Source organism: Setaria italica, chromosome I, assembly GCF_000263155.2.
Source record: "Setaria italica strain Yugu1 chromosome I, Setaria_italica_v2.0, whole genome shotgun sequence".
NCBI lineage: Eukaryota > Viridiplantae > Streptophyta > Magnoliopsida > Poales > Poaceae > Setaria > Setaria italica.
In genome coordinates this window covers 31,730,429-31,739,010 of record NC_028450.1, presented here as the reverse complement: position 1 = coordinate 31,739,010, position 8,582 = coordinate 31,730,429, and the positions used below count along the sequence as shown (strand labels likewise).

Below are 8,582 nucleotides of genomic sequence, written 5' to 3'. Positions count from 1 at the left end.
TTACTGTTGTAGTACTGTAGCATACTGTAGCGTGTTCGTTTGTATTTGTGAATTATTGTCCAAATATTGACTAATTAGGCTTAAAAGATTCGTCTCACAAAGTACAACAAAACTGTGCAATTAATTTTTGATTTCGTCTACATTTAGTACTCCATGCATGTACCGCAAGTTTGATATGACGAGGAATCTTCTTTTTGCATAGTATCAAATTTGGGAGTTTGGATGAACTAAGCAAGGGCTAGAACAGCTTAATATTATGACACCGGACATCTAGAAAAAGTTTTATGAAAATGCTGCTCTTATTAGAAATAAGGTCCTATTTGGTGACCCACTCCTAAACTTTAGTACATGTCGATGTTTGATACTAATTAGAAGTATCAAATATAATCTAATTATAAAACTAATTGCACAGATAGAGTCTAATTCGCGAGACGAATCTATTAAGCCTAATTAGTCCATGATTTGACAATGTGGTGCTACAGTAACCATTTGCTAATGATGGATTAATTAGGCTTAATAGATTCATCTCGTGAATTAGTATATGGGTTCTACAGTTAGTTTTATAATTAGCTCATGTTTAGTCCTCCTAATTAGCGTCCGAACATCCGATGTTACCCTCCTAAAATTTAGTACCTCGTATCCAAACACCCCCTAAGACATGCGATACGCACCTTTAAATTTCTTACGGTGAAACCTATCTCTTCATATACGAATTCACAACTTAATATGTCGCTCGTATTTTTCTCAATTCACTTAAGTAGTAATTGATGCATTCGTCGATAATAAGATGTCTATGATGGCGTTGTTAATTTCAAGATTTATCTAGTCTCTCTTATATTCTTTGTCGTTTTTTGTCGAACGTACCATCACCAGTTGCTTCACACCATTTGATCCGTTACTATGGATGGCATCACTAGCACAACATTCTTTAGTCTATAAACTCTGATCCAAACACGAGTTTGTTTCATACTCCACGCGAGGTGTTCAATCAGTAATTGCTAGTGAGTCCTAATATCCCGATCCGTTAACCATTAAAAAAAATCAAGTATCGCATTGCGTAATCTAGAGGCCTAGAGCACACATGCTAATTGCCCAAAATTGTCACTGTAGCATCATCTATCGTGTAGTTGGTTTGGCTGTAAACGTAATTTTGTGTGCTAATTCTTAGTGTGCATGCATCTCCTATTTAAGATAATTAAATTGTTGTCAGCTGAATTGACGAGGTTTCTTACGGTGGAATCTACGTGTTATCCGAGTATCTTATGATAACAAGTAATGTATTTACCGACAAATGAGACATCTACGTGGTTTTGTTAATCTCAAATTTGGTGGATTTAGGGCAGCCCAAAATTCGAACGAAATAAAATCAAGATAAATAAAATTTGTTTTGGCTTTTATTTAACCCTCCTTGAGCATATTTAAAATGTCATAAAAAATGGTAATACAAAAAAAATATATCAACAGCTCCGCAGAACAAGCTTCTGACCGAGCTAGAAGACATGACTGTCCTGTTTTTCCTGTCCAACTCACCTCTTCTCTCTCTGTCGGCAGCCACCACCAACACACAGCTTCTCTCCGCTCTGCTTTTCCCTCTCTACCGAGCAAACCAGCAGGCAGCAACACCCAGCGCTGCATCCGTTCTCACTCTCCTCCTTTTCCTTTGCTGTCCACTCCAGTCGAGCAAGCACGGCAGCCACATCCTCCTCTCAGCTCTAACAGGCAGCAGCGCCACAACTCTACTCCGTTTCTCCCTAGCAACACAAGCCGGCGGCAGCACCCTCTCCCCTCAGCTCCACCTCCCTCTCTCCAGCGCCATCCTCCTCACAGCAGCGGGCCAGGCCCCAGCGGCGGCCGGCGGCCAGGCGCCCAAGCCTGTGGCAGGGCTCGCGCGGCCAGGCCAACGGCTGGCAGCAGCCAGGCTCCGGGCGACCGGGCCAGCGGCCACGAGGCAACGGCGGCGCGGCCAGGAATGACGCGCGGCCGGTGCGGCCAAGCAGCGTCGTCGCCAGCGCGCCGATGTCAGCCCCGGCGCTGGCGGTGGACCGCGACGTCATCCTTGCCCCGCAAGTGTTCGGCAAAGTGCCTCAACGGCCTCCTGAAGCTACTGCCCTACACGTGTTCGACGAAATGCTCGGACGACGTCCGCGAGGTGAAGCCGAAGTCACGCCGGGAACGACGACGACGCCGCGCGGCCGCAAGGACGAGGAACTGAGGTGGAGAAGACGCCGATGAGCTCGAAGCCGGTGCTGCGCGTCTACGGTGACGACGACCCCCCTGGCGCTCCACCTGACCTCGCCGACGAACCGAAAGCCCGCCATCCATAACCACGAGTCGGACCATCCCTACGCCTTCGACGCCGTTGCCGGGTACCGCGAGCACAGGCCTGCCTGCACCGCACCGAGCCGTCACGGCCACGCCTCGCCGAGGCGTCGCTACCCTGTCCTCTCCAAGCCCCACGGTGAGCCAAGTCCCGAGACGTCCTCCCTTGCCAGCCTGCCTGTGTTGCCGTTCCTTCGAGCTGGCTGTCTCCTGCAGGATGACAACACCACCGCGTCGTTCACGCTCGGCCGTGGCCTCGGGATGCCGAGATGCCACAAGCAGCACGTGCACACGCCCGCGGACATGGCGAGACCACGCACCGCGCGGCCGCATTGTCCGGCCACCCTGATCCGCCGCGGACTCGCGTAGTCGAGTGCCCGCACACTGCCACAGCCGTGTCGCGGCTGTGGGGCACCACGTCACCATCGCGCTAGCGAGCACCGACCGCACAAGCACGAGGCTTGGCCTCTCCATGCCCGGTCGCACGCTACGGCGCACCTGGCCCCGTCATGGCCTTGACGTGTCGCGAGACCGAGCGCACCGAACCACCGGCCGTTTCCATGGCACGGCCAAGCCGGCACGCGCCTGGCCACGACCACTTGCTTGTCACGACCGGCACCGTGTGCGCACGCACTCGCACTCGGGCACACGTTCGAGCGCGCAACACGACAAAGGGCTGCCGCGGCTCTGTGCCACGGCCACGAGCTTGCTCGACTGGCCGTGCTCCCAGCGGACGCACTACGCCACCACAGTCGTCTCCCGCCGCTAGTCGCTGCCGCGAGCGCACAGCCGCGTGCGCAGGGCGTTCTGCCTCCCGCAGTGCCCGCGCCACCTCCGCCTGGCTCGAGCCGCCCGCTCCGCCCCGCAACCTTGCGTCGCTGGCCGTCCCGCGCTCAGCCCGCGTGGTGCCGCCAGCCCAAGCCGCCCCGCGCGCTCGCGTTGCTCTGCTCAGTTAAAAAGGGCAGTGACATCATGCTGACTTAAGCATGACGTCACCTGACCCATTTTCCTGTTGGACAATAAAAAGAGAAATACATGAAGAATACATGTCATGTCAATGAAATAGAACCTCTTCATATGAGTTTACGGCGTAAAAATAAATGACAAAAATGATGGAAAAATCGAAGTTAGTCGAACAGTTCTGTTTTCTTTTTAATCTCATATCAAAACTTCAAACCTGTATATCTCACTCATATGAACTTCAAATAACTCGATTCTTTCTGCTAAAATTTTCAAAAATCATGCTCTATCATCTCATGGTGTTTATTCGGTTGTTCATTGCTGTTTATTTGGTTCTTTTGCATGGACCTTGCATTCGTCCGATTCGAGTAGACGACGAGCCGTTCGATACTGTGCCGGATGCTGAGCGAGGCTCTGACCTAATACTCGAGAACATGAATGATCAGCAACAAGGCAAGTACCCCCTTCATCTTTGCTCCTATTTAAATGCCTAAGCCTGTGATTTATATGCATGCGATGATGATTTTATGAGTTCAAATATCATTTTGTGTCGCGTAGACATGTCCTACTTTAATGCATATACCTGCCTTGTTATTTTAAACCTTTTATGCATTGTCGCCATAAGGTTATGGGTTATTCGTTCAGCTCGGTGTCATATGCTTAGTTTGCTTAGACCTAATACGCGGTCACTTAAATAGCATCACTTGGGAGGGATGATTTGAAAGATAAATATGGTTTATATTCGAAAAATAAAAACTCTATGGTACACGCGGGTGATAATATGGTCTAGAGGTCATGATGATACGAGGATAAAAAAAGATGGATGATAAAATGAATGGTGGATATGATTTGGTCCTATATGCATTTCCGGTGCATTTTAGGGATTCTCACCCGTGTCAAATTAAGGACCGGAAATTGGCATCTTCTAGTTGAAGTATTACATTACAACCACATGTACTTAAATGGGTACACATGTGCTTAAATGGGTACAACCTTAGCTTAATAAGTCAGTTGGCCTCGAGGTGGTGTTACCGCCCGAGTGCACGAGATGCATGTCGGTGTCGGGGTAGCTAACCCGGGCAGATGTATAAAGGCGCTCCTATAGTCTGTCGTGTAGCATATGTCGAGTCCGACTGAGGTAAGAGCTCTGTCATGCTCACTTGTCGGCACATTTCGGAAATGTGTCAATCCGCGATGGCATCAAAGTGGAGCATGTCGTGTGGGTAAAGTGTACAAACTCTACATAGTGTTAAAAACTATTCAAATAGCCATGCTCACGGTTATGAGCAACTTGGAGCAACTTGGACTGGTCGCCAGTTATAGAGTTTTGTTTTGTAAACTTGGAGATGGGCTTGAATGATATCACATGCACCGGTTCAAATATTTTGTACCGATATAGTTGGTCAGAGGACCTAACGCGGTATGGGAAATGGTGAGTCATGATTGGTAATGTCAATCTATTTTAAATATACTAAACTAATTTATAAAATATGCGTAAAATGATGAATTTAAATAAAATGCAGCCTACTGCTAGTTGAATCTGTCAGCCTTCCTTGTTTACCTTGCATGTATGATAGGATTTTTCTATACACTCGAAGTCTTGCGAGTACAAAATTGTACTCACCCTTGTTGCTTAAATTAAAAATCCAAAGTTCGAAGGAGAATCGTCTCTGTTCAGTTCCGGATGCGGGTTTTGCAACGTTGGTTCTTTCTAGGACTAACTCCCAGTCAATTGCCTGTGGGATGGTGAGGCACGCTACTGTAGAATGGAAGTCCTATATTTCTGTTTGCTTCTGCTGTAGATTATAATTTAGCTCTGATCAAATCTTATTACTAACAAATTTCGTGTGCAGTTGTGATACAGGTGCTGTTGTGCGTACTTGCGGACTGATCATGGGACAAGTATAGTAAGCACAACTGGAACTTGGGTATTTGCGTACCCGGGGTCCTGACAGTATGCTTGTTTCATAGAGTGTTGATGCTTATTATTGGTATACTTTTTGTGCCATTTAACTAGTGTTTTCATTCATATTCTTATACTAACCCGACACTTAGCACTTGAAATAACCTCATTATTGCATGTGTTGTATTTTGAAGCATATTGTATTTTGGTAGGAAATACGACAGGGGGTTTTTATAAAAAGCTTAATGGGTATTTGGACATGGGTCATCGAGGGAAACCAGCATGAGGAAGGAGAGGACCAAAAGGAACAAAAAGGGCCTAAGCCAATCAGCCTGGGATCCTCTGGGCCGATCGGCCTGGCCCATTCCGGGATCCGGTCGACCTTCCATTTCTTCAGCGTGAAGTCTCCGACATTGTTTAGGATTTTTTCACCAACATCGACCCAGAACCGCTGCCTATAAAAGACTATTAATATCCTCTCCACCGCCGCCACAAGATTAGAAAATGGAGAGAAGATTGGATCTACAGAAGACCACGCGAAGAGGAGCACCAGGAGAGGTGAAAACTCCTCAAGCTGATCGGCTTGGAGGTGCCCAGGTCGATCGGCCTGGGGCTTTCCTACCTCTGTTCCTCGTCGTCTTCAGTCCAGTTGATCTACAGGACGTCCCTTACCCCCTTTTGCGTCAACATGTGTAATATCATGGGGTAATACCTTTGTTTGTTCTCGGAATTGTATGGAGATCTTGATTTGTAATCGCCGAACCTTTGGTTAAGATTTGTTTTGTTATCATTCATATCTTGACGATGCTCGCTGGTCAACACTACTTGTGGTTGCTTTATTGCTTACTTAGAACGATCATCATGCCGTGTTCTTATGTTCCAACAGTTGAGTACCCCTGTGTAGTGATAGTATTGCGGGAAGGAAAGTGTTGGGCATGGTTCACATCCATTCACGATAACACTTAGATCTAGTTCTTTCATGCTTGGCGATTACATCCGCAGGTGATCCTAGATTCCTAGGATAAGCGTTTAATCCATCTTGTTCACACCCTCTATTCTCTATCTGCTTGATCTTGACTGCTTAGTTCTTTTATTAGCATATATAATCATATCTTATAAAAAAGCTTTCGGTTATATCAATTAGTGCTTAGTTAAGTATGCAAATCTCTTGTTCCATGGATTGATAAACCTCGGGAAAATCTCTAAGGGAAAAGCTACAACTAATCCGTACGCTTGCGATTCACAAATTGGCGTACTAATCATTGTCAACATAGAGTAAGATTACCACTATACCGCAAATGGCAAAGTTTAGATGCTCAAAAAAATTTCCATATTTTTCTGAGTTATTAACACGCGGGACCTAGATTGCTGGCAAGGAATCTTGCCACAACTGTGGCTGCAATCAAACAACTGCCTATGCTAGTCAAACCTGACAAACCTTAGATGTGGCAAAAGTTGTGGCTGCAAACCAAAATTTCTCGGGGATGCTTACATGGGAAGTATGCACATGCATTCATATCCTGAGAATACATGCATGTTTGGGACAAATGTATTTGTAATTGTTTTTAAAAAACAATGTGTACATGTACCCTTAGAAAGTTAGCATGATGATGCAAAAAAAGCCGAAAAGCTAAAAGATGCTCGATATAAGTTTTTACAGTCACACTTAATCAAGAGAAGTTGATTCCCTTGGATAAAAAAAATGTTAGCCTAGAAGAAGAACCTGTTATACGATATAGACATATGAAACCAAGATATTTAGTATTTAGGTTTTAACATATCCACACATATATGTATTATGGGTTTCCATGAAATGATTCGCCGGGTGATTTGAAACATTTTAAACACACTCTTAAAAGAAACATTATAAACAAAAAGCATCGTTATCATGGATTCGTTTTTATCATCAAGGAGACATCGCTATAATGGTTCTGTTTTTTTAAAGAACCAGCAGGGAAAGCTGTCTAATAATAATAATAATAATAATAATAATAATAATAATAATAATAATAATAATAATAATAATAATAATAATAATAAGAGCCTAGATAAACATGCTAAACAACAAAAACGGCTTTCACCCGCAGCCGCAATACACTTTATATGGAATTAACAATTCTGCAAAGAAACTCAATTGAGATAGTCACAGAGGTGCTTAGTTCCTGCCATGATCCAGAGGGATGACTCGTCCTTAGTTTTTTTGAAGAACCTCGTGTCCATCAATTCCTTGTGTTCAAATACTCCTCCGATCCTCTCTTTCTGCACCTCCCAGCAACCTATAATGATATGGGTGCGTACCCCTCAACGTGTTTCGCTAGGAATTGGTGTAGAGTTTCACTTGGCGCCTAGTTTACCTGGTTGCAGGTCTAATTCATGCATAGGCTAGAAAATTCCTTATAAAAAATCATAGCACCCGATGCGTTTGGAGTTGGCAGATTGTTGTTTGTATTCGCACCCTACCCACAAGGCCCCAAAGCACAACAGACACAAAAAGCTTGTTATTCCCGATATTCTATAATCACTACGGGAAACAGAAAAATTGCCGAGTGCCAGGGGCACTCGGCAAAGGGCTAAAAACACTCGGCGAACCGTTTGCCGAGTGTAACACTCGGCAAATGGCACACGACAAATTTTGAGTCGGCAAACACGGATTTGCCGAGTGTTTTGAGTCGCGCACTCGGCAAAGTCTTTGCCGAGTGGCCAGAAAACACTCGGCAACATTTTTTACGAAAAATTAAAAAAAAACAACCTCCGGCCAACCACCACCACCGGCCGGCCGCCACGCACCGCCGCCGCCTCGACCCGCTGCCGCCGCCGCCCCGCAGCCGGGGAAGAAAGGAGGGCGCCCGATCTGCCGCCGCGCCACAACCCACCCCCGCCAGCCGCCACGACCCGCCGCCGCCACGACCCGCTGCCGCCTTGACACGCCCCCGCCCTCGCCCCGCGGCCGGGGAAGTAGAGTACTCGGGGAAGAAGGGGAGGGCGCCGCCGCCTCGACCCGGCGCCGCCGCCACCGCCTCGACCCGGCGCCGCCACCGCCGCCCCGCAGCCGGGGAAGAAAGGAGGGCGCCAGATCTGCCGCCGCCACGACCCACCCCCGCCGCAGCCACGACCCGCAGCCGGGGAAGAAGGGGAGGGCGCCAGATCCGCCGCCACGACCCGCCCCTGCCGGTCGCCACGACCTGTCGCCGCCGCCGCCCCGCGACTGGGGAAGAAGGGAGGGCGCCAGATCTGGCCGGGGAAGAAAGGGGCCTAGGGGCGCCAGATCCGGCCGGGGGAGGGAGAGGGGAGGGGAGGGGAGGATGTGCGCTGGGAGGGCCGGCCGCCGGCCGGGAGGGGAGTGGAGTGGATGATGTGCGTCGGGGAGGGAGGGCCGCGGGGAGGTAGCTAGGGAGGAAGA

The 8,582-nt window shown here is 47.9% G+C and overlaps 1 long non-coding RNA gene across 2 annotated transcripts; it reads left to right on the top strand.

The window, feature by feature from the left end:
• The first annotated feature begins 1,534 nt into the window (after positions 1 to 1,534).
• Positions 1,535 to 5,976, top strand: LOC111256463. Of its 2 annotated transcripts, XR_002676562.1 has the most exons (3): positions 1,535 to 2,458; positions 3,652 to 5,270; positions 5,395 to 5,976. It is a non-coding gene; the product is annotated as an uncharacterized LOC111256463 (long non-coding RNA). The 2 variants fall into 2 exon arrangements; XR_002676561.1 differs by having other exon boundaries at positions 3,652 to 5,976.
• Positions 5,977 to 8,582: the final 2,606 nt, after the last annotated feature.